Source organism: Protopterus annectens, chromosome 2.part1 (assembly GCF_019279795.1).
Source record: "Protopterus annectens isolate FY-2018-M chromosome 2.part1, PAN1.0, whole genome shotgun sequence".
Classification (NCBI taxonomy): domain Eukaryota; kingdom Metazoa; phylum Chordata; order Ceratodontiformes; family Protopteridae; genus Protopterus; species Protopterus annectens.
Window position 1 is genome coordinate 232,735,340 of NC_056729.1, and position 27,945 is coordinate 232,763,284.

A 27,945-nucleotide genomic window follows, 5' to 3' on the forward strand; every position below is an offset into this window, starting at 1 on the left:
ACACATATCGCAAGTACCACACAGCTTATAGGACTGGGACTTGGCCATAGGGTTATTTCAAGGGGACTGACATCAGCAGGCATGCTAACATGGGTAATGAAAAGTGCAGTGTGTGTGAATGGGCCATAAATCATTCCTGTGTAAACACACACAGACACTCATTCACATGCAACTTTAAATTTGACAGGACAGGGTATATAAATGCTAGATGAATACTGATTTCTACTATCGTGTTACACAGTTATCACAAGCACCACAGACACTATAGGGCTGAGGGCTACCAAAAGCAATGTCTACAGTGATTGACATCAGCACATCATGTGATATCAGCCAATTGGATGAGTGGTGGGTGGGACAGGCCTCACGATGGAAATCTCTCTGTCACTGTCTGTCTCACTCTTCCTCACATCTCTGATTGTGTATGTTTGACATATTATAGTGTGTTGGCCTTGGATATGTGTGAGTATTCCTATCCAATGTGTGTGCAAAGCATGAATGGTGTACAATGTGATGTGTGTGCACAGACATCTGCAACTCACAGATATATATAGTCCACTGTGTTGCTAGACATGGGTGTCATTTCTCTAGTCCACTGTGTTGTCAGACATGCTCGTCATTTCTCTAAGTGTAGGAGCATGCTCAGTTTAACCATCTGTATTGAGTGTGTGAATCCATTCCAGGTATGTTGTACTCCATTCCAGAGTTTGGTGTTCTACACCTACAGCTAGCAACCTGTATCTGCAGGGAATCTGTAGATAGGTTGACAATAAAGAGTCACAATGGACGACAGTGGGATACTGTAACAACTGTCTCTGTGCTGCTTGAATTACATGGTTGATGTTAGCAGAGATATTCAGATATATGTACTGTTTTACACTGTGATATATTATGTCATCAACTCCTGACAGATATACTTATTTGCTCAAAGTTATTTCCTGGGAAATACAAGGTGAATGAAGCTGTGTCCAGTATTGTGGTCTGCAGACTACATATTCTTGCACACTCATGCCATTCTGGAGGGGTAGCTGCAGATACATGCTGATGGGTCTGTGTAAATGGTCAGCACCTTGGTACTATGGTGGCTGTGGATCTCCTTGTACATAAATTGACATAACAGAATGGCCATATCCTTCTGTGGCCATACCGCTCAGCTGTAGAGATTCACCCAGGTTACCCAGAGGTAGGGCTCATATATCTGGTCAGTTCCCCTTTACATTGTGGTTTACGACCAGGTTTGTAGCCACCCATTACTGGATTTGCAGGCAGGGGTTGTATTTGCACACATCAGAGTTTCAGACATCACACACTCCATGACGTTCATGCTTCTACACCTCCCAACTCTGTTAATATATCCTCCTCCAAACATTATGCCAGTGATATCTGAGAAGTATCCCTATGGTTGTCCCTTCATCCCAGCAGTATTTAGGGCTTGGTCCATAGTTATGCAATAGGACATGGTGGGCATGATACTGGGTTTTGTTAACATGGCCTTGCATTTGTGTTCTGTTGACTGTGTTATGTTGTTAGCTGGGACCCCATGATATACCATACATTGGCAGTACGGGTGAGGCACAGGCCTTTGACAGAGGACTGTAGGCCATTTGGTAGTGATGCAGGCCATCTGTAGCAGTTCAGTACATTCTGTCACTCCTGCATTCCCAGTCTGCGAGCCATTGGATTCCCCTGGGGTGGCAGGGTAAGTGTGCGAGGTGTTAATGGCAATAGTCCTGTCCATATTAATCCATTAGTCTGGATACTGACAGGGTGCTGCTTACAGCTAGGGACACACCTACATGGAACACCTCTTCAGCATGCTGCATTCTGTGGGTATTGACATACAGAAGTGGGGATCATACTGTACTCATTTCCAACAGCAAGGATATGACCTGTGATAAGTGTGTCTGATGGTGGGGTGAGCTGAGTGCATGTGTGAAATGGAAGCTTCTTGCAGCTGACTCAGAGATATACATGGGACATTCCCCTTATGCTGCCTTGTGCAGGGACATAGGCAGTCTCTCATTACTTCATAACTGTGCCTTTTGTGGTCTGCCATGGATTGACTATACTAGATCAGTATTCAATACTACACAGACAACTAATGTGCTGCTAACTTGTATGTACAATTCCAATGGTGTGAGCAGTTGACAATTGCATTTTATGTTCTCTGTCTAAGGTACTTCCACCTGTGTACTGTGTGTATGTCTGGGCCCACATTCATGGCATGTCCATCTTTCAAATGGTGACAGATATTGACATCTGGACAGTGAGTATGGACAACTGCTGACATGGGTATTGCTGAGAAGCATTGTGGTTGGCACTGCAGTTGTTGGAGCATGGCCCTGTCATCAACAGTACTGGCCATATGCCACTAAGACACAACCCTCCATTCTTACATGCTGACCACTTCCAGACAATATTGAACACACACCAACCTTACACATGGACACCTGCATATTGTACACATAGGTTCATAGGTTCATAGGTAGGTACTAGGCTATTGGCCCTAGGGCCTATATAAGCCTAGCCAAAAAATGTACCCTGGCTTTCACCACCCAAGAAAATTATTTTCCTGTGCCCCTGTCGAGCAGAGCCGCAGCAGTGATCCCTGGGGTGAATTTCCCATTTCCCATCCAGTCATCAAGATTTTTCTTGAAGAGTGCTAATGAGGAGCTCTGTTTGACATAGATAGGTTGTCTGTTCCAGAGTATGGGAAGTCTCTGGGACAGGAATCTATCCCTCCAGCATGTTCTGTTTATTGTGGTGACAAGGTTTAGGTCCCTAGAGCGTGTAGCTCGGAGGGATTGGGATTTCTTTAAGTGGAGCATGTCCAGCAGCTCTGGGTTTGACATAGCTTTGTATGTTAGAAAGAGTTTGCCCCTGAGTAGGTGATATGTGATGGAGTAAAGCTGTAGTTTTTTGAGATGGTCTACGTAGGGCATCTGTTTGAGGCCAGTTATCCTCTTTGTGAGGTAGTTCTGTGGTCTTTCCAGTTGTTGTAGATGTCTTGTGAGGTACATACCAAAAGGGGCGATGTACTCTATAATGGGTCTAATGAGTGATGAGTAGAGGGGAACAATGACCTCTTTTTTTCTGGATGAGAATCCTTTTGTGATGAGATGAGCCACGTAGAAGAATTTCCTGACCACTGTGGCGATGTGATTATCAAAGCTGAGACTACTGTCCACCTGTGTCCCAAGGTCTATTATCACATTTTCAGCATTAAGTAGACTACCAGCTATGTGGTAGTTCATGGGTACAGAGTTTTTACCAAAGGGGATGACAATACACTTTTTGGCACTGATCTTCAGGCCATGGCTTTGACACCAGCTATCTGTCTCAGTGAGGCCCATTTGTAGTTTTTCCACATCGTTAGGAGTTTCGATTATGGTTCCTAGTTTGCAGTCATCTGCAAACTTTGTTAGCCAAAGACCTTCTGTGTTAGTCTGCACTTCAGAGAAGTAGATACCAAACAGGAGAGGACCCAGGACTAAACTCTGTGGTACTCCACTTGTCACGGGTCTGAAGTCGGATTCGGAATCCGCTACTTTCACAGTGTGGGTTCTGTCCATGAGCCAGTTGGCAACCCATCTTGTGACATAGGGATTTATACCTAGTTTAGTGAGATTATCTATAATTCCAGAGTGGGGGATGGTGTTGAAAGCCTTGGCAAGATCTAGATAAGCTGTGTGAACCATTTTACCCTCATCTATGGCTTTGGTGACTGCTTCAAAGAAGTCAATTAGGTTTAGGAGACATGATCTGCCTTTTACAAATCCAAACTGGGTAGGGTCCAGAGTTTCGAGATTACCAATGTCTTTGTTTATGAGTTCCCATGATGATACGTACCCTGGCCTTGCAGACCAGGCTCGTCAGGCTAATGGGGCAGTAATTCCTGGGGTCCATCATGGCTCCCCCTTTGTGGAGTGGGATAACTGTCATGGTGCGCCATTCAGTGGGTACAAAGCCTAAGGTGAGGCTATGATTGAACATGGTATTTAGGTGGGGTGCCAGTTTATTCTGTAGTTCGTGTAGAATGCAGCCTGGGATATTGTCAGGTCCCATGGATGCTGTGTTCTTGGCTTTGGAGAGTGTGTTTTTTACCTGTGCAGCCATGATTATAGGAACTTTGCATTTTTCTGGTATAGAGATGGGCCCTCTAGGGGGTGACAAGGGGGTAAAGTTAGCACTGAACCTATCTACTAGGATGTTGGCATTATCAGTTGGTACTGTGTATTTAGTGCCATTGTGCTGTAACTCAGAGCAGATCTGAGTGTTCCCATTGAGATTCTTGACATGTGGTTGTCTTTAGAGTCAGTGGCAATTTTGTTTTCATAACTAGCTTTGGAGGATTCAGCTTCTTACTGAGGTTGACCCGGGAGTTCCTCCAGTCATGGGATTTTACTCTTTTTTGCAACAGTTTCTTTCTTCTGTTGTAGAGTTTGTTTATGGCAGAGGACCACTAGAATGGCTTCCTTTTTTTGGAAGATAACATCTTGGTTCTATTAGGGATAGCATGATCCATGCACTCATATAAGTGCTTATAAAGTGCATTTGTGTAGGATTCAGCAGTCATACCTCTCTTGTCTGTCTGCATGGGTGTCATGAAGTTTGCCACTTCTGTCTTAAGAAGTGTGAAGTTGGCTTTGGAGAAGTTTTTTACAATGGTTTCCCTAATTGGGGGTGGGGGTGGGATGTGGATGTCTAGGCTGATTAGCTTGTGGTCGGATCTGACCAACGAGGAATTGACCTCTGGTGTGGAACACCAGTTTCCCATGTTGGTAATGACCAGGTCTAGGATATTGCTGCCCCTGGTGGGGATGTGAAAATTTGATCCAAGGTGTTGGAATTTATGAATTCTAGAAAACATTGAGCAAAAGAGTTGGTACATGAGTAGTTTTCCCAGTTAATGGTGGGGTAGTTGAAATTGCCCATTATTAGGGTGTTGGGTTGTACCCTAATACTTTCCAGTGTATCAAGAAATGAGGAGTGGGAATCCTGGGGCATGGTGGGGGGTCTGTAGCAAGCTACAATTTGGATTGCGGTCTTGCCCAGAGTTAGTTGCACTTGGATAATGTCAGATGCATTATGCTGTGCAACTAGCCTGGAGGTGTGGATATCCTTAATGAATATGGACACTCCTCCGCCTTTAGTGCTTCATTCTGGGTTAGGTGGCTGAAAGGTGTGGTATGAATTGTAGCCTGGTAATGCAGGGGTGCTCTCTGGAGCTTTGAACCAGGTCTCTATTACTGCACACATGTCAATGTTCTCCATATTAAGGAGTGCCTTGAGTGAGTGCATTTTGAGGTTTAGACTTCTAGCATTGAGTAGCTTTACCCTCAGATTTTGCTTGCTTGTACCTGTTACGGTGGTGAATTTGTCATTTGAACCTTGCCTAAAAAAGGCACTATTGGGGTGGCAAGAGCCTTTGCCAGTATCCGGAATCCTAAGGGTGACAGGTGCAGGCCATCTCTGGTGGCAAAGCATCATGGTCTGTCGATCATGTCTTCCCAGGCAGACAAATACTGGATCCCCTTAGAATGACACCAGAAGCTTAGCCAATTGTTGAATTCAATCATTTTTTCCTTGTATTGTGGTATCATTCTGGGTGATGGCAGGATGCTACTCAGGGTTAGGGTCATACCTGCCTGGGATACAAGATCGGAGAGCTCCTCCATGTATCTTTTCATGTAGTCCAGGGAGGTACGTCTCAGGTCATTCACTCCAACATGGACAATGACAGTGTCTTAGTTGTACGTATTGTGGAGTGACCTGAGTGCATGTGTTATGTGGCGGATCCTGGCACCTGACAGGCAGCGGACACAGTAACTTTCTCCTTGTTTAGTCTAGTGAGTGGAACATCAGTGTGCCTGACTATAGAGTCACCTATGACTAGAGTGTTGGGTACGTTGCTATGCCTTATGGGCTGTGGTTGAGTGGCACACTGAGTTTGTGGGCTATGTGTCATTTGGGCTGTGTTGGGGGGTGCAGTTTGCTTGCATTTATGCTTTGGATGTCCCTGATGCTTGGGCAGGTTTTTATTGAGAGCCTCCATGAATGTAGGTGTGTGTTTTGTGTTTCTATGTGTGTGTTTTGGTGGTGTAGGTTTTGAGGGACTATATTATGAGTGCGGTGTGGTGCAAGTGTATACCTTCTCCTCTTGACTGTCTAGTCCAGTCTTGGGTGATGCATCAATCTATCCTGTAGATTGGGCCAGTTCAGGTAATTTGTGCTCCACTGTTATTAAACCCACACATACATCTTACTGCATTTCTACATAGGATTGTGGGGGGGGGAGGCACACCTGATGACTTTAAGCATTTGCTATGACTGTACTGGTATTTCAGGTACTCTGCTGGCTTCCATTTAATTTTGCATTTTGACTTATCATGCAGACTGGAGGCATATCAGTAGAGTACAGCTCTTATGTTTTATTGGTCTACATTTCAGTTTCAGACTTCTTACCCTTCAGAAATAACATACAACTGCCAGACCTGTTGTAGTCTGTTTGTGTAGGTCTGAATGGGGGCTGTTAACCACTGCCATCAATTGGAGGCCTTAGCACAGCCTTTCTTTATGATCATCTACACCTGTCCTGCTGGGTGAGGCTGGTGGTCGGTATGTGTGCCTCACTGACATGCATGTGTGTGTCCTACAGACACACATTTGGACCACCACATGTAATGCAGTGGAATTTGTCACCTTGTCTAGTAGTGCCTAGTTTGTTAACACCGGTATTTGTTAGGGATTTCATGCTGCCCATATAGGTGACCACTATCTGTTGCCATCCCATTCAGCCACCCGATTCCCTTGCATGCTCACATCCATACCATAGATTCAACCATCAGAACATACTACTCCATTCAGCAACTGATAGGAAGAGGTACTTACCTTGTGGCTGTGCCAATACTGTGGATGGTGTTGGAGGGCTGACTATGTCAGATGCACATACTACACTCCCTATACATGGTAAAGCACAGTTGGTATCATTTTTGGCATCCCTTTAACTGTATGTGTGTGTCAGAGAATGGTGTCATTCCCTGGGTCCCTACCATGTCAGTGTATGTGCTACGCATTGCCTCTTTGCTAAAGCCTGGGCATACTGGGCACTCCTCCTTATGTCTACATGGGCATGCTCAGGTTGTTCCTCCTCCAAGTCCCTCTGTGCCTGTGATGGCCTTGGTAATGGTGGGGGGCTGTGTGGCCTTGCCCCGTGCTGTTCCTGCTGCAGCTGTTTCTGCAGGATCATGTTGTGTAGCATGGCATATACTATGAATATTTCTGTACATGTAGCTGGAGAGTACTGCAAGGCTCCAGTGGATACTTCCAGGCAGCGGAACCGTGACTTGAGCATCCCAAACACATGCTCTATTATGATTCTGGTTTGTGCGTGCACATCTTTATGAAATTCTTGTTTGGGTGTGAGTGCGTTTCTGATGGGTGTCATCAGCCATGGCTCCAGTGCGTAACCAGCATCCCCCACTAGGTGGCCATATGGGATGTCCCCACTGGCAAATGACTGGCTCAGTTGTGTCATATGCCAGATGTGGGAGTTGTGATAGTTTCCAAGGCTGCCAGCATACACATGCAAGATAATGCCCTGGGCTTCACACATGACCTGGTAGTTGATGGAGGGGAAGCCCTTGTGGTTTATGTAGACCCTAGCCCACTTGCTGGCTGGTGCTTTGATGTGTATGTGCATGCAGTCTATAGCACCCATTACCTCAGGGTATTCTGCTATTTGGTGGAAGAGATGCTTATTGCTGGTCAATGCTACATGGGTGTTGAGGAAATATATGTTCTCACCAGCATGTGCTGACATGGCATCCAGGAACTGGTAGAGTTCCCTTTATACTGATGCCTGTGAGATCCTCATGATATCCCCAGTTGCCCTTTGGAAGGTACCTGTGGCTAGTATTATTAAGCCTACACATACCTTCGTATCCACTGGAATGGGTTCCCCTCTGTTGGTTCTGTATGTGAGGCGTAGTCGGCACAGCTCAACAATTTGCTGTAAAATGTCCCTGTCAACCCTATAGTGCTCAACTATCTCCAGCTCATGTAGCCCCAGGTAGCTTACCCTGGGTCTGTACAGTCTTCTCCTTCTCCTCACTGTGGGTTGGTCATCAGCATTCACATCCTCACCACCCTCAGCCTCTTGCACATATTGATGTGTAAGAGCAACAGCAGCCCCTAACAATTTATTAGTTTTGTCAGTTAAAATTTCCCTGTCTGTTTAGACCGGTGCTGTAGAGTTTGTGGGAAAAGCCAGACTGGAAGGTGTTTTCATAGTTTATAGTAGTGTGCAAGGCTGTTCCATGTGTAATTGGCTGATTCTGATACATTTCAACTGCCAGCTATGCTAGTTCTCCTTGATTGTCTTCCTACTGCTGTTTCTCCTTCCCATTGCCTTCCCGTTTAAGCCCCAAGGTGCAGCATGCATACCCAATGCTCTGATGTGAACAGAGCTGCTAGTTCCTTTTTTTTTTTTTTTTTTCTTTATAACCCGGTGCGCAGTGCACTCAGACACACCCCTTTCCTTAGCTGTGCTTAGTTAAGGGCAAAAACAGGCCACAGAGCTCCAATAAGCTTACAGCATGCATGACGCTCCCCCTTATGAGGTCATCTACATCTTATACTTATACAATGGTGTTGCTGCACCTACACGGTTGGGTGCAAGCTAACACTGAGAGGAAATCTGTGATTCAGTATCAGTCCCCTCATTTGCATAAAACAGACTGCTAATTCATAGTTATCACAATCACACTCAGCTTTCCCCCTTAACAAACACTATTCCTTGGTGTTGTTTTCTTATACATGCCATTGACTATTATGGCAAAATGCTGATTTGGGTTTAAAAGTTTATTTCCAAGTTTTTTTCTTATTTTCATGCCAATCCCATTTGTGCTCTGCTGCCCTATGCTTAAATGGCAGAAATCAGGCCAAAAAAAAAATAAAATAAAAGTTATTTTTTATAATTTTGCAACTATTTCTCATGCCACTGGCCATATATTTGGCTATTGGCATGCCTAGAACATTGAATACATGCTTTCTTTGGAGCTGTCATGCCACCATTTTGTAATTTGCAGAAATGTATTCAGTTAGTAGCCAAATACGCACCAACAAAAAAAGGCAAAAAACAAACGACCAAACCAAGAAGAAAAAACAACTTCAGGCAAGGAAAAAGCAATCCAAAGGTAATATTGTAGTAAAAATGCCAAAAAACATTTCAAAAGATGAGAACTTTAATAAAGTCCATGAAAACAAGCGCTTTCGCTCGGCTGAAATACCGAGCTTTCTCAAGTTAAAATAATACTGCTAGTAACAACTTTAAATAGTCCTTTACCCAGTCACATGATTAATTAACCACAATTTTAAAATCAATTAGCCACAAAATTAAAAGCAAATTTAACAATAAACACATAACTGCAAAGATGTAGCAAAAAATAAGAAAAATGCATAATAAATAATCAGTATGAAACATGTCAAGAATGATAAATAAAACAACACCTGTAACTTTAGATGTTCAAATAAGGCTAAAATGGTTGTTAACGCAGTAGAAGCAAACATAGGTAATTGAACAAAAAATACTTATGGGAACACAGTAGTAAAATATACATCTTAATGCAAACGATATTGGTCTGGTGAAAAAACAAATCAATAAGTAAGCCGTACACAATTACTAGTATTTTGAAGTATGCAAAATATATATATGTAAAACAATGAAAATAGTAAATATAATAATATAATGAATTAATGAAATAAAAAGCCCTATAATTTTGTGGCTAATTGATTTTAAAATTGTGGTTAATTAATCATGTGACTGGGTAAAGGACTATTTAAGGTTGTTACTAGCAGTCTTATTTTAACTTGAGAAAGCTCGGTATTTCAGCCGAGCGAAAGCGCTTGTTTTCATGGACTTTATTAAAGCTCTCATCTTTTGAAACGTTTTTTGGAATTTTTACTACAAGCTACTACCTTTGGATTGCTTTTTCCTTGCCTGAAGTCAGTTTTTCTTCTTAGTAACCAAATACATTTCTGCAGGTTACACTATTCCAGCACAGATGCCTGCCTGCTTCATGGATCACTAATTCATCTCATTTCTATGGTTTAAACCAGCAAATGAGGTAATTAGTATATAACAGTGGTGTCCGTGCAGGAATAGTGTTGGAGCACTCATGCACGTCCCGGGAGCTTGTTCCAGGATCAATCGTTGGCCATATTGCATGCAGCAGCTCTTGCACTATTCCTGCACTCCGTGCAGAGCTTGCTGAATCTGGCAGGAAATCTGTGATTCAGTATAACTCCCCTCATTTTCATACTCCAATGTGTAAGTCCTTAGTTACTGCACTTAGACGGACCCTTTCCCTTTGACAACCAGTGCTCCCTCGTATTGTTTACATTATGCATGCCATTGGCTATAATGGCAAAAAGCAGAATTATCTTAAAATTAACTTTTCTCATTTTTTTTTATTTTCGGCACGATTCCATTTGCGCACCGCTGGTCTAAGCTTAAACGGCCGTGATCGGCCAAAAAAAAAAAGTTTAATTTTACAAAAAAATAAACATTTATTAATGCAAAAGGCCTTATATTTGGCCATTGGCATGTGTGTTTCACTGAAATACATGCTTTCCATGAGCTGTCCTGCCTCCGTTTGCTCAAATGCAGAAATTTATTCAGTTACTAAATGAATACATTTCTGCTCTGACACTGTTCCTGCATGGAGTCCGGGCAGCTTTGTGGATCACAAAATTCACATCATTTGCATGTTTTTTAGTAGCAAATGAGGTGATTTGCATCCTGCATGGCTTTCAACCCAGGAACAGTGTTGGTCCGGTCATGCACATGAAAGCAGCACTTTCCTTGATCGCTCTACGACCATTTTTCGTACAGGAGCAGTTACACTGTTCCTGCACAGAAAATAATGCGTTGTGAATCCTGGGGTTCATCAAAGTGTCAGCTACCACCTATCCATGTAGGTGCAGCAATACAGCAATGCAAGTATAAGAGATGAATGACTTCATAAGGGGGGTGTGTCATGCTTGCTGCAAGCTCATTGGAGCTCTGTGGCCCGTGTTTGCCCTTAGCTATGCACAGCTAAGGAAGGGGATGTGTCTGAGGCTGTATTGTCTTATTCCATAAAATGCAGAGTGTGTTCACATCTAGGGAGGGCCATTTCTGCTTAAATGTGCTTACATTAGCTAAACAGGTGTGCTCGTTCCACAGCAGACCTACAAAAAAATAACAAACAAACAAAAAATACCAGAAGAAATAACAGAACTGTTTACATTTCAGCAATGGGTATGCACGGCACATGCTGGGGCTTAAATAGGGAGGAACTGGAAATGGGAAACAACAGTAGGAAGGCAATCAAGGAAAGCTAGTATAGCTGGCAGGTGGAATGTATCATAATCAGCCAGTTACACTTGCATCAGCCCAACATACTGTTATAAACTATGCAAACACCCTACAGACTGTTTTTTTCCCACAAACTCTACAACACAGATGGAAGATTTTTAACTGGCAAAAATAACTAAATATGTTAGATGCTGCTGCTGCTTTACTCCATCAATATGTGCTAAAGACTGATGGTGGTGAGGAGGAGAATGCTGACAACCGACCCACAGTGAGGAAGAGAAGAGTGTACAGACCCAGGGTAACCTTCCAGGACCTACATGAGCTGGAGATAGTAGAGCACTATAGGGTGGACAGGGACATTCTACAGCAAATTGTTGAGCTATGCCAAGCACACCTTACACACAAAACTAATAGAGGGGAACCCATCCCAGTGGATACCAAGGTATGTCTAGGCTTAAGAATACTAGCCACAGGTACCGTCCAAAGACCAACTGGGGATATCATGGGTGTCTCACAGGCATCAGTATCCAGAGTTCTAGTTTCTGGATGCCATGACACAACATACCATTGAGCACATATATTTCCCCACTCCCCATGAGGTGCTGATCACACGTATGCGTCTCTTCCACCATATAGCAGAATACCCTGAAGTAGTTTGTGCTATAGACTGCATGCACATCCAGATCAAAATACCACCCAGTGAGTGGGGCAAAAGCCACAAAGGCTGCCCCTCCATCAACTGCCAGGTCATGTGCAATGCCCAGGGCATTATCATGAATGTGTGTGCTGTTAGCCCTGGGAGCTATTACGACTTCCACAGCTGGCATTGCTCACAGCTGTTTCAGGCGTTTGCCAGGGGGGGGGCATCCCATATGGCCATCTAGTGGGGGATGCTGGCTATGCAATGGAGTCGTGGCTGATGACACCCATCATAAATGCATGCAGACCCAAACAAGAGCACCATAATAAGGCACACGCACAAACCAGGATCATTGCAGAGCATGTGTTTGGGATGCTGAAGTCATGGTTCCACTGCCTTGACATATCCACTGGAGCCTTGCAGTACTCTCCAGCTACATGTACACAAATGTTCATAGAATATGCCGTGCTACACAATATGATTCTGCAGAAACAGCTGCAGCAGGAACAGCATGGGGCAGGGCCACACAGGCCCCCACCATTGCCAAAGCCAGCACAGGCACAGAGGGACTCTGAGGAGGAACATCCTGAGCCTGCCCCTGTAGGCAGAAGGAGGCACGCCCAGTATGCCCAGACCTTGGCAAAGAGGCAATGCATAGCACACACACTAACACTGTAGGGACTCAGGAACTGATACCTCTCTCCAACTCACACTGACAGTAAAGGGGATGCCAAACATGACACTACCTGATCTTTGACATGTACAAGGAGGGTTCTATGTGCATCCAACATAGTCAGCCCTCCAGCACTGTCCTCAATACTGACCAAGCAACAAGGTAAGTCACTCTTCCTATCAATTACTGAATGAAGTAGTATGTTCACATACTTGTATGTATGATATGGATGCAAGCATGCAAGGGAATTGGTGGGCTGAATGGGATAGAGCAGGAAATTTATAAAAAATACTGGTGTCAACATACTAGACAGCAATACACAAGGTGACACCACCCACTGCAGTACATGTGTTGGCCCAAAGAACTGTGGGTGTCAATAGGTCCACACATGGATGTCAATGAGGGTCACATATCCACCACCAGCCTCACCCAACAGGACAGGTGTAGATGACCATGAAGAAAGGCTGGGCTAAGGCCCCCAAATGATGGCAATGGTGAACAGCCCCCCCATCAGACCTGCACAGACATACTACAACAGGTCTGGCAGTTGCATTCCAGTTCTGAAGGGTAAGAAGTCTGAAACGGAAATATATGCTATTAGGATCTAACATGTGTACTCTACTGATATGCCTCCTGTCTGCATGATAGGTCATAATACAATATGAAATGGAAGCCAACAGAGTAACTGAAATACCAGTACAGTCATTTCAAATGTTAAAGTCTGCAGGTGTGCACCCTCCCCACAATCCCATGTAGAAATGCAGTGACAGATGGCCTGCAGCACTCTCAAATTGCTTACATTCCTCTGGCAAAGGCCCATGCCTCACCCATAGTGCCAATGTATGGAATGTCAAGGGTTCCCATCTAACAATCTAACAGTAAACAGAAAACAAATGCAAGGCCATGTTGACAAATGCCAGTAGCATGCCTCCTCATGTCTTACTGCAAGGGCTATGGATCAGGCCATAAATACTACTGGGATAAAAGCCCAACTATAGGGATACCTCTGAGATATTTCTCACATAATATTATGTGGAAGAGCAAATAATAGAGGGGGGTGTAGAAGCATGGATGTCATGGATTGTGTGAAGTCTGAAACTCTAATGTCTTCCCATACTACTCCCAACTGCAAACCCATAAACTAATAGCTACAAAACCACTTGTAAACCACAATGTAAAGGTAAACTGACCAGATATATGAATCCTGCCTCTGGATAACATGGGTGTAGCTGTACAGCTGAGAGGTATGGCCCCAGCAGGATATGGCCATTCCATGATGTTGAGAAAAACACAAGGAGGGGAAACCCAGCCAGCATACTAAGAAGGTGCTGCACCATTTGCACAGAACCAGCAGTCTATTGTCTGTAGCTACCCCTCCATAATGGCAGGTGTGTGCCAGAATGTATAGTCTATATGCCTCAGAATATTGGTCTCAGCTTCATTCATTTCCCGGTATATAACTGTGAGCAAACAATAACTGTCAGTAGTTGATGATATGACACATCACAGTGTAAAACATTAGATATGTCAGAATATCTGTGCTGCAACCAAACATGTCACACAAGCAGCACAGACAGCAATAGTTACAGTATCCGCTGCATGTTAAGCCCATTGTGCCTCTATATTGGCAACCTATCTACAGATATCCTGCAGAAAAAGATTGCTAGGTGTAGCTGTAGCACACAAAACCCTGAACTGGAGTCCAACCCTCGCTGGAATGGATGCACACACTCAATATAGAAGGTCATACTGGGCATGCTCCTACACTTAGAGAAATGAAGCCCATGTCTCACAACACAGTGGACTACAGTTATTGGTTATTGGCAGCTGTCTGTGCACACAAACCAAATTGTACACCAGTGATACTTCACACACACACATTGGCTAGGAGTACACACATATCTAAGGCAAACATAATATAATATGTCAAAAATACACAGACAGAGACGTGGGGAAGAGAAAGACAGACAGTGACAGAGAGAATCCCATTATGAGGCCTGTCTCACCCACTACACATCCCATTGGCCTATATCACATGATGTGCAGATGTCATTCACTGTAGAAATAGCTTCAGTTAGCCCTCAGCCCTTTAGTGTTAGTGGTGCTTGTGATAAATGTGTAACATTACAGTGCAAATAGGTATCCATGTAGCTGATGCAATCTCAGTCCTGTCAAATGTAAAGTTGCGTGTGAGTGTGTGTGTGTGTGTGTGTGTGTGTGTGTGTGTGTGTGTGTGTGTGTGTGTGTGTGTGTGTGTGTTTCTAGATGAATGTGCTTAAGGCCATTCGCACCCATGAAATCTCCTGTACCCCTCTTTCAGCACTGCTGTTGATGTCACTCACCTTCAAAGATACCTTTGGACAGCTCCCCAGCATATAAGTTTTGTAGCACTTGTGATAACTGTGTAATACTATAGTGTAACAAACTAGTTATATAGGAGTTCCAATCCTGCTCCCTGCAACTGTGTAAATGTGAGAGAGTGTGTGTATCCTTGTAGAAACCTGATTTTGTGATCATTCACACTGACAACACTTCCCTTACCCCTCCTTTAGCACTGCTGCTGATGTGACTCACCTTCAAAGATACCTATGGACAGCTTTCTAACATGCAAGCTTTGTGGTGCATGCAATAACTGCATAATACTGTAGTATAGCAAGCTAGCTAGGTAGGAGTTCCAATCCTGAATTTGATGACTGTGTAAATGTGAGTGTTTGTGTGAGAGCGTTTGTGTATCCTTGTAGAGACCTGATTTTGTGGTGATTCACACTTACAACACTTCACTTACCCCTCCTTTAGCACTGCTGCTGATGTGACTCACCTTCAAAGATACCTTTGGACTTTTCTTCAACATATAAGCTCTGTGGTGCATACAATAACTGTGTAATGCTATTTTGTATCAAACTAGTTGGGTCAGAGTTCCAGTCCTGATTCTGGCAACTTTGTAAGTATGCGAGAGTGTGTGTATCCTTGTAAAAACCTGCGTTTGTGGTTATTCACACTTACAACACTTCCCTTACCCCTCATTTAGCACTGCTGCTGATGTGACTCACCTTCAAAGATACCTTTGGAGAGCTTTCCAACATATAAGTTCTGTGACACATGCGATAATTACGTAATACTATAGTGTAGCAAATTAGATAGGTAGGAGTCCCAATCCTGATCCAGGCAACTGTGTAAATGTGAGTGTTTGTATGAGAGAGTGTGTGTATCCTTGTAGAGACCTGAATTTGTGCTCATTCACACTTCCCTTACCCTCCTTTAGCACTGCTGCTGATGTGATTCACCTTCAAAGATACTTTTGCACAACTCTCAAACATGTAAGCTCCATAGTGCACACAATAAATGCGGTACAATGTAATAACAATAACTACATAGGTATGAATTTGAATCTCATTCCTGGCAAGTGTTTGTGTGTGTACATATGTATGTCCGTACTTTAAAGGTTTTAGCCCCAGTACACATCTCAGTGCCCGCCTTTAGCAGTCCTGCAGATATCATCCACCTTAGAAGTACCTGTTGCCAACCCTAAGCCATGTAAGATCAGTGGTGCATGTGGTAAATACATAACATAATGGTCAAAAAGACGGATGGAGGTTTGAACCTCACCCTGGCAAATTTAAATGCGTGTAGGGGAAGCTATTTTATGGAATCTCTCACCCACTACATCACCCAATGCCAGTATTTGCAAGGGCTGCTGATGTTCCTCACCTTGTAAGTACCTTGGGACAACATCCATCCTATAAGTTCCATGGTGCATGCAATAAATGTGGTGCACTATAGTAGCAATACATAGCTAGGTAGGGATTTGAAACTCAGTACTGGCAAGTATGTGTGGGTGGGTGGGTGTGTCTGTCATCAGTATCCTGTATGGGGGTCGGTGTCTTTGTGTAATAACAGGATCCCCTGGGGGATGAGTTTTGCTAAATTATTATGTTGAGGACCTAGTATATGTCACACTCCACATTACAAGGCCAACAGTTGTGAAAGACTGGAGTGGTTGGTGTAGACAATCCACAACCCTAAATGTGACAGTATGGATTAGTGAACAATATAGGCAACACTTCTATTTAGAGACCACTGTCCACCCACGTACCATACACAAACACACTTGGCTAGGCAATAACCTCTATACTGGTAGTTCCCTTGCCTATTGCCTCACAGATAGTACCCAAGGTGTGATTGCAGTGTACTACATGCCTGTTGACCACAGCAGTGCCACTGACATTAGAAAGTACTTTAATATGTTACAGCTCCAGCGTGTTATCCAGCAAGTAAAAGGACATGGCATCCTGTTCTATCCCCTCAGTAGCCCAATCAATGTGTACAGTGCTCCTTTGCCATGTTTCCCACTGGACACCTGCAACAACTGTAGAATCCACAAATGTACCCCACAAAGGGAATACCATGCCTTATTCACATGCCTGGTATGGACAAATGCCACTAACTCCACCGAATACCTGTATCATACTGTCAATGTAGGTGCAATCACTACCTCAGTTACATAGCCAGGTCTCACCAAATGAGGTCAGTAATGCTACATCAGAAGATACCAGTCTGTCCACACAACATACCCCAGAGACCTCAAGCACACTTCCACACATCAAAGAACATGCATGTGGGACATGGGCACAACACAGACACTGTCCATGTCATGGAATATAGATTACATACATGGGAAGCAGTGCACATAACTGACCACCCACAATAGAAACCTGGATGAGTAGAAGGGGAATACAATACCCACCCCTGGGGACCACCCCAGTGACTATACTCCTGAGCCACACTGGGGACTATTGTCATGTGGCCTGATGCCAAGGTATTCCCTTGGGCTAGCCTTGTAGAGCCTTCAGACCCATTCACCTACTACACACCTATGAAGCAATTAACCTATGGATCTCACTACTGGCAAGTGTGTGTGTGTGTGTGTGTGTGTGTGTGTGTGTGTGTGTGTGTGTGTGTGTGTGTGTGTGTGTGCATGTGTGTGCATGTGTGTGCGTGTGTGTGCGTGTGTGTGTGCATTTGTGTGAATAGTAATCCCAGTGTGTTTGATTGATGAATATCCCCTGTGGCTGTGGTTATTAGCAATTGGAGGTGTGTCTAAACCAGAACCTGTACCATTCACCTTTCTACAACAGATGTTGTACATCAACATGTACCTATGTACAACCCTCAGCCCTATAATCTGTGAGGCATATGCAATAACTGAGTTACAGACAGGGAATTACTGTGCACATACTGTACCCTGCACATGATATGGTGGATGTATCAACACTGCCATACCCCATGGCCTTGCTGCAGGTCCACATCCTGGTGACATACATATGCATAAAATGGACATGGGATACAGCATGTGAGAACACATTCACTCTGCACTTCACTTGTCAGGGGAGAAAGGGGTAAAGCTGGCACTGAATGTGTTGCCAAGACTGTGGCCAATATTTGTTGTCTCAGGATATGTATTAGCTTTGTGCAGTAACTCGCAGCACTTGTCTTTACTGCTGTGGAGGTTGTTGATGTAACTATCAAGGCTGTTGTGACTGTCGTCAGTGTCTGCTGCATCTCTGCTGCTATAGATGCCTGTCAAGGACTCCATAAGGGATCCAAAGTTGAGTTTGAAGCTAATAAGGGAGTTCAACAGTCATGGGACACCACCTTTCCCTGCAGTGTCCTCCTTCTGATGTGCACTTCAGTAATAACAGGGACCATCACATTGTCTCTCAGTGTTTGGAGGACAGTGTCTGGTTTCTGTTGGCTCTCGCTAGTACTATGCATTTATGTACCTGTTTGTACAGTGCCTATGTAGCTGACATGTTGAGTTCCATGTTGATTACAGCCTGTGTGAATGTCATCATGCAGGGATTGACATCTGGGGATGAGCAATGGTCCCATATTTAAGTGTTCAACACAGATCAATGTTGTTGCATCCTCTACCAGAGGTCAGTATGAACAGGTCTAGGGTAATGAAAACGATGAATTCCAAAAGTGTTGGGCCACTGTACTGGCGACTGACTACATTCCCCAGGTGATGGAGGGGTAGTTGAAGACGCGTACTATGCCAGTGTTGCATTGGACCATCAGAGATGGCAGGGTGTTGAGGAATGTGCATTGACAGTCTAGAGACATAGATGTGGACCCATAGCAGGCTATAGTCTGGATAGCACCATTACCCCAAGGCAGTTGTACCGGAAGTATCTCCAATGCATTATGAGGGGATGCTAGTCTGGAGGTGTTACTATCTGTAATGAATATGGAGATAACACCACCTGAGCAGGTATGATGTGGTCCATATTTGGGGGCTGACAGCTATGGAATGCGTCATAGCCTGATACTGCAGGTCTGTTGTCTGCTGCTGTGAACAACCTCTCCATTACAACAGACATGTGTCCTCCCCTCCAACTGCTATAATTAACTGCATCCTGACAGTTAGATGATAGACTGTTGAGGAGCATGACCCACAGATTGCATACATGTGTAGCTGTTATGCTGGTAATAACATTAGGAACACTGCCTAATAAGACACCATAGGGGTGGCAAGACACGTAGCCAGTACCTGGCAACCCAGTGATAACAGATGTATGACATCTGTAGCAAGTCATTGGCTTCCTGCAATCATGCCATGCCAGGCAGATAGGTCCTGGATACCCTGAGAATGACACATAACATGTATGCCAATGTTGCAGTCAACCATCTGTTGATAGTACTGCAGCATCATTCTGGGTGACAGTGGTACACTGCCCAGAGCTACTGTCACACCTGCCTGAACCACATAATCAGAGAGTTCAACCATGTCTCCTGCCATGTAGTCCAGGGGAGGTGTGTCTCAAGTCATTCACACCAACATGGATATGGAGTGATACTTGTTGTGGAGTGACATGACTGGCTATGTCATGTGTTAGATGCTGGCATGTGATTGATATTTGGCTGTTACCTGTTCCATATTCAGCCTAGTGAGTGGAATGTGTGTGGCTCAGTACTGAGTTACCCATGGTCACTGTATTGTGCAAGGTGGTTAGCCTTAGGGGCTAAGATGGGGGCACACTGTGTAGGTTAAATGTGTGCCCCTTGGCATGTGCCATATTGCAGTGCCTGAGTGGGTGTCTGCCTTGCTGGTCTGTGCTGTTTGGATAGATGTCCTTTGAGTGCCTCTGTTAAGGTGGATGTGTGGCTTTTCACTGTATGTCATGGCTGTCAAAGTGGGTGTCATGGTGAGCTACGTGTTCCACATGGTGTGGTGCAGGTGTTGATCTTATCCTCTTGAGCTGCTAGTCCATTTTTTGCTGGAGAGTGCATGTGTCTACATTGGGTGATATACGGGTAACCCTCACAGGTCTGAGTGTTTGGAGTTTAGAGGGAAGGGTTGTGTGTGTACATATGGCAGTTGCAACAGTGCACCACAATGGACATGTGCACCAGGTCAATGTGTGAAAGCACAAATAACTGCCCTTCAAATATGCCAGGAGGGGTGGGCATAACTAGTAAATACTAGGGCAACATCTGTGATGAATGAGTACTGGTGATGGCTCACAGGTGTACTACACTTCATGATGCAATAACCTGGTGACGTGCCAAGCCATAATGCTAGTTGACATGCAAGACAGAAAGAACTAGCATGATGTATGGGTGGAACAGAAGGCAGACTGGCTGCTACCTGTAATACTTTACCACAGCTGTGCAGTTATCAGCAGCTTTGGCCCATGTGAAAGTTCAGTAAGCTCTGTAGCATGTGCGGTAACTGTGTAACACTAAAGTAAACATACCTAGACAGGCAGAAGTTTTAATCCCAATACTCACAGGTGGATGTGTGTATGAATCATGTACTATCTAGCGCATACCATTTTTGACCTGTGTACTAACCTTTACAGTTCCCTTCACTCCAATTTAGTAGACCTCTTGATGTTATCCACCTTAGACGTACCTTTGGAAGAAATGGAAATATATAAGCTCTGTGGCAGATCTGATAACTGCATAGTACTATAGTAGGAATGTCTAGATAGGCAGGAGTTCTAATGCTGGCAACAGTGTGTGTGAGAATCATATCATGTGTTGCGTATTCCATTTCATGTGTATACCATACACAGCTGATGACCACCTCCCACTGCCATTACTTTATATAGTGTGGTGACAGCATCTGCCTCGCATTCAGCAGGTTAAAACCATTGTACAATCCTATGTAAAAATGTGTCTGGAATATCCATATGTTTGAAACCTATACATGGTAAGAAGTGGTCTGTGCATCTTAACAATGCCCATGTATGTGATATTACAGCCAAATAGGCCACAGTGAGTGTACTGACACATATGACAGCATGAGGTATCATACCTGACTGAAACATCATGCTGATAGGATGTCTTCCATCCTCACAGGTGGCCTGCCTTGTAGGTGCAATACAATGAGTACAGATGCTTGGTTTTACAAGTGAACTGTACCTGTTATGTGTCACATTAAAGGCTGGGAGAGGTGTGGACTGTCATATTGTGGTCCTAATTAGTATGTAACAGGAAAACCTTGCATCTTAAGAGGGGTGAGTACACAATTTATATCCACTGTATACCAGCAATGTGTCACATATGACCTTACCTTAGGACGTTTGTCCAGCACAATTTGATGGCCTCTGCCCAGATGTCTTAACACTGACAAGTTGTGAGGCATGCTACAGGAAATGTTGAATGCACGTGAGATAGGCCCCAGTGGTGACCATTGTGATGCAACACAGCTAACCCCAGCACAAGTGAACATGCACAACAAGCAATATAGCTATTACATAAATCAATATAGCTATTACTGATGGTTGTGTGCATGGTAAATTGCATGTGCTTCACATGCTGGGGTATTGCCAGGCAACAACAGAACAATGTAATACCCACCAGCTTCAGGCTGCTTTCCCATATGCAGACCAGAGGGTCCTACATAGTTGTGAGAGGGGGTTATTGTCAGCAGATGCACATGTGGCCTTGGTATACAATGGATGTAGCATATCTGCACATCTACAGTACTAACCACAATAATACACAATGTCTTGTCCTCACCATAAATGTGCACCTCTGTGCATTAGAAAATCCCATCCACAACTGCAATTGGACATGACACATGCATGTAGATACAATACAGATACATGTATGTCTGATACATTAGTGTGCTAATCCCCACTTGGCCCTTACCTGCACACTCCTCATCCAGTGTGTGTGTGTGCAACTCATCCCCACAATGTTTTCCTCAGCATCATGGCTTGTGCATTTGGCGTGTGGCCCAAGTGTGGTGAGGAGCTCCTCGGTGGGTATCAGTGGGGGATGGATGACTGGGCCCCCACCTGTGTCTAGCCGGTCCCTTGCTACAGCAGTAGCAGCCAATTGATGGGCATGGCATTTGAGGTCGGTGGCCCTATGTTGAACATGTACGTAACTTCTGCTGTGCTGACCGGCATCATTTACGCTGTCGACCACACTGTTCCATAGAGCAGTCCTCCCCGTACATCTTCTGCTCTCCATCCACATGACAGGGCATAATGTCCAATCACATATTGAGTGATGATGTCTATTTCCCCAACAGAGAATGCTGGTAGGCAAGCACTCTGTATGTTACCTGGAAAACATGAACAGGGAAAGGTCACAGGGCCTCATACGGTTGTCAAAATGCTCATCCACAGTGGATATTAATTGCAAATAATCCAGACTACCCCAGAAACCTCCAAGCTATCACTACCCCTGAAACCTCCAAGCTATCATGGTTATAGCAGCTTGCATTACATGCCTGTCCCTTAGCTATCTTATTCCCCCAAATGTTGGACACTTGATTGCATAATCCTCTATCCTCCATTCATTTCTGTGTAGAGCATTGACAGTGGTCATCTTCCATGTGGATGGTGTGCGTATGGCGGCAGGTCTGTGTTTGACCGTGGTGTGTGATGGAGCTCTGAGCACATGCCTGAGTTCATGTAGGAGGCAGACGTTGATGTTATTATGCCCCATAGAGATATGCTGTTGTTGCCATCAGTAGGCAATATGTATATGCTCACCATTGCTGTGGGGAGGAGTGTGGTTTATGTATATATCTCCACGTATGACTGGGGTGGACAGGGTGGTGATGTTCCCACCTAATCTGTGTGATGCAGGTTGCCTATATCCACATAATGTGTGTATGAGGTGTTCTTTACCCCAGTACAGGATGAATTGTGTTATTATATCTGAGACTTACAATGTATGTGGAGACACAGTTGCAATTGTCCTTGGTGGTGTGGATATGTTCTATTCATAGTCATAGTCAGCCTTACAGGACATCACCTGTGAATTTACCTGCTTGCTCAAATATAGGTGTACTAGCTTCAAAGTTGTTGCCTGCACCTATGTGCCCCTGTACAGTTAATGTAGGAATCTATTATGTGGTTTGTGTATTGCTGCTGTCCACAAAAAGGGATTACTCTACCTTGGTAGAGGCTGGATATACAGGTCAGGTACTGCTGTGTCCATTTAGCTACAGTGGTATAAAGGCTGCATAGCCCTGATACACTGCCTAGTATTTGTGCAATTGGAACATGACACCACAATAACTATATCAAACAAAGCTCCTCATTAGCACTCTTCAAGAAAAATCTTGATGATTGGATGGGAAATAGGAAATTCACCCCAGGGATTACCTATGTGGCTCTGTTCGACAGTGGCACAGGAAAATAATTTTCTTGGGTGGCAAAAGCCAGGGTACCTTTTTGGCTGGGCTTGTATAGGCCCCAGGGCCGATAGCCTAGTACCTACCTATGAACCTATGAACCTGTAGTGTGACCTATAGCCTGTACAATTCAATTGAAAACATAAAAATCTGGTCTGTGAAAACATATGGAAATAACACTCAGCACAATAAGCCAGTTGAATGAGTGTGCACACCCTTAAACTTGTGCATGCACCTCTTGAGATGGTTACAGCATTCGTCCGTCTTGGTCTGGACTCTAACATCATGGCACTTCTTCACTTGGCAATAGTTGCTCACCTTCCTAGAAACACCTTTAATTGTATTGCAATGGAATTGGACAGGTTAGGGTTCACATTCAAGATGAGAATCATTATCAAATGATCTTCTGAGGTCTGATTGTCATACAGCACACAAACCTGGCATTCCAACAGGGGTGTGTGCCCTTGTGATATCCACTGCATATAGGTGTTGATATAGCTGTTAGTGGTAGACATGGACAGAGGCTCATAACACAGGTGGACACTTCTCTGATTAATACCTGATAATCATGTCTAGTCTAGTACCCACATCAGTGTCAGGGCAATTCAATCACATATATATCTGTTGTATGCACTGACACTGATCAAACTTCTCAACTGTACACATTTTCACAGAATGTCCAGATTTTTGCTTCTTATTTTTGGTGTGCTCCTCCTAAAATCTGTACATTTCTGGCAAATAGGTGAGAATTGAAGTAATGTAATAATGACAAACATTTGAGTTTAAGACCACATCCTTCAGAAAATTCATGCTAATGAAAAACCTATTATTCCATCAACTTTCTAAATTTCTAAGAGCAATAATTAAAATCTGTCCCTATTTGTCCCCCCATAATTTTAGGCTTTGTCCAGAATTTTTGTTCTAAGAGGTTGAGAGGTATAACACTAATATAACACACATGTGCAACATGCACAACCTATGTACCTGAGTGCTTGAACCACATGTGATTATTGTTTTGTGCCTTCCAGCTGAACATATGCATACATGCATGTACTCAGGGGATACCTGGTATACATTTCTATTGAATGTAAGTATGGCACACTGTATTTACAGTCTTGCTGCTAATTCATACTTCTCGACCTGTTACAGCAGTACATCTGGACAATGGCACACATAAATGGGTGTCAAAAGGGACTTCAGTATTGATACTGTATTCATATAGCTGCACCATACATTAGTATGTTGATTGCACAGTAGGGTTTGACATCAATGTGATAACCTGAAAGATGTCCAACAGTCATAAGTAGGCTATTATGTTACAATGCCATTACAGTGAATATTCTTATGGATGTGGAGTCTTAAACTCAAGTGTTTGTTATTACCTGATGACTTCAATCCTCAGCTATTTGCCAGCAAAGTACAGATATCAGGAGGAACAGACAAAAATACATGAATGTGGACATTCTGTGAGGATCTATACGGTTCAGAGGTATGTCTGTGATACCTCCCACTACAGAGAGAGCCAGATGCTATGCATAGCAGCTGTTTAGCAGGATGCTTGGTGCCAGAGCCATGGGTTCATGCTCAATGCCAAGAAATGTATAGTTATCCTCTTTGGGAAAAAACATGTACCCATGAATTACCACATAGGTGGCAGTACACTAAACACTGAAAGGGTGATAAGAGACTTAGGGACACAGGTGGACAGTGGTCTCATCTTCGATAACCACATCACCACAACAGTCAGGAAATCCTTCTATGTGGCACACCTTATCACTAAGGGCTTTTCATCCAGAAAAAAGGAGGTCATTGTCCCACTTTACTCGTCCCTCATTAGACCCATTATAGAATACAACACTCCATTTGGTATGTACCTCTTAAGACATTTGCAACAACTGGAAAGGACGCTGAAATACCTCACTAAAAGAATCACAGGCCTAAAGCAGATGCCCTATGCTGACCATTTAGACAGGTAAAACTTAAGTTACCTAGTTTTACATCTAAATCCTCTAGTGCACACTGCAGTGTTTAGGATAAGCCATTTTTTTCCATCTTACCTTTAAACATCCCTGTGACTAGCACTTGCTTTAAAACCTGCTGGAAAGCACTAGGAAGTCTTAAACTGATACCAGCACTCAACTCTCCTTGTCAATAAGGAGAAATGAATCGTAGGCACTAAGCAGCCTATAATTGCAAAGTACCTTGCTAAGGTAAGAGAAAACAGATCTTGTACTTTACAAAAAAAGCACCAAACCAGGCATGTCCAAGAGTCAGCTTCCGATGATTTCTCCTGCTCACCTGGTGAATCTGGGCATACTAGGGCAATGCAGCAATTGCCTCATGTACACAGAAAACCCACTCCTCCTACCACCCAACACTACAACCTGTGAGAGATGCACTTACATAGCCAAACTAAAAGCTCTCTCCACCCAAGATTGTGCTAGACAGTCAAGAGGAGAAGTTTAACACCCACACTACACCTCAAGCAACACATAGACCTCTAAACCCACACCAACAGCCACACATAGCAACACTAAACCCACATATGTGGAGGCCCTTAACAAAAACCTGCCCAAGCAACAAGGACCTTTGAAGCTGAAATGAAAACAAACACCAATCACAACCAAAGTGTCACATAGCTCACAACACCAGTGTGCCACCCAACAACAGCCCCTAAGGCAAGACAATGTACCCAACACTTTAGTCATAGGTGATTCTATAGTCAGGCACACTGATGTCCCACTCACCAGGCTGAACAAGGAGAAAATTACAATCAGCTGCCTGTCGGGTGCCAGTATCTGCCAAATAACGCATGTACTCAAATCACTCCACAACAAGTACAAATATGACTCTGTCATTGTCCATTTTGTAGTGAATGACCTGAGATGTACCTCCCTGGACTACATGAAAAGAGACATGGAAAAGTTCTCGGATCATGTGGCCCAGGCAGATATGACCCTAGCCCTGAGCAGCATCCTGCCTTCATGCAGAATGATACCACAGTACACGGATAAAATGATTGACTTCAACAATTGGCTAAGCTTCTGGTGTCATTCAAAGGGGATAAAGTATCTGTCTGCCTGGGACAACATGATCGACAGACCACAATGCTTTGCCAGAGATGGTCTGCATCTGTTGCCCCTGGGATTCAGGTTACTGGTTAAGGATCTTGCCACCACTATAGTGCCTTTTTAGGCAAAGTTCAAAGGACAAAACCACCTCCGTAACAGGTACAAGCATGCAAAATCTGAAGGTAATGCTACTCAATACTAGAAGTCTAAGCCTCAAAATGCACTCTCTCTTGAGGCACTCCTAAAAATGGAGAACATCAATATCTGTGCAGTAACTGAGACCTGATTTAAGGCTCCAGAGAGCACCCCTGCAATACCAGGCTACAGCTCTTACCACACCTTCCGGCCACCAAACCAGGACCAAAACACTAAAAATGGAGGAGTGTCCATATTTACCAAGGATATGCACAACACCAGGCTAGTTGCCCAACACAATGCATCTGAAATTCTCCAGGTGCAACTAACACTAGGTAAGACTGCAATCCAAACTGCAGCTTGCTACAGATCCCTCACCATGCCTCAAGATTCTCACTACACCTTTCTAAACATACTGGAAAATATTAAGATACAACCAAACACCATAATAGTGGGTGATTTCAACTACCCAGCCATTAACTGGGAAAACTATTCATGTACCAAAACTTTTCCCCAGTGGTTCTTGGAATTCATAAATTCCAACACCCTGGATCAACTTATCCTTAGTCCCACCAGGGGCTCCAATATCCTAGACCTGGTGAATACCAACATTGGAAATCAATGCTCCACACGTGTGGGCACCCCCTTGTTGGACAGGTCTGACCAAAAGCTAATCACCCTTGACATCCACATCCCACCCCCACCCCCACCCCTTCAGTAAGGAAATATCCATAAAAAACTTCTCCAAAGCCAACTTCATGCTATTCAAATCAGAAGTGACAAACTTCATGACACCCATGCAGACGGGAACTGAATGTTTGACTGCTGAATCCTGCACTAAGGCACTGTGCTAGCACATCCACTTGTGTATGAATCGTGCCATCCCCAATAGAACCAATATGCTCTCCTACAAAAAAAGGAAGCCAATTTGGCGGTCCCCTGCCATAAACAAACTTTACAATAAAAGGAAGAAACTGTTGCAGAAAAGAGGAAAATCCCAGGATGCAAAAAACTCCCTTTCCCAGCCTCAGTAAGAAGCTGAGATCCCTCATAAAATCCTCCAGTGCTAGTTATGAAAATAAAATTGCCAAAGATTCCAAAGACAACCACAAGGCATTCTGTAGCTATGTCAAGAATCTAAATGGCACTGCTCAGATCTGCTCTGAGATACAACAGAATGACATTAAATATACTGATCCCAAGGATATTGCCAATATCCTGGCAGATCGATTCAGTGCAAACTTCACCCCCCCTCTCACGCAGTAAAGGGCCTATCGTAATACTGAAAGATTGCCAAATTCTGGTAATAATGTCCACACAGGTAAAAACTGCACTCTCCAAAGGTAAGAATACAGCATTTCATGGGACCAGAAGACATCCCAGGCTCTGTACTACATGAACTGCAAAATG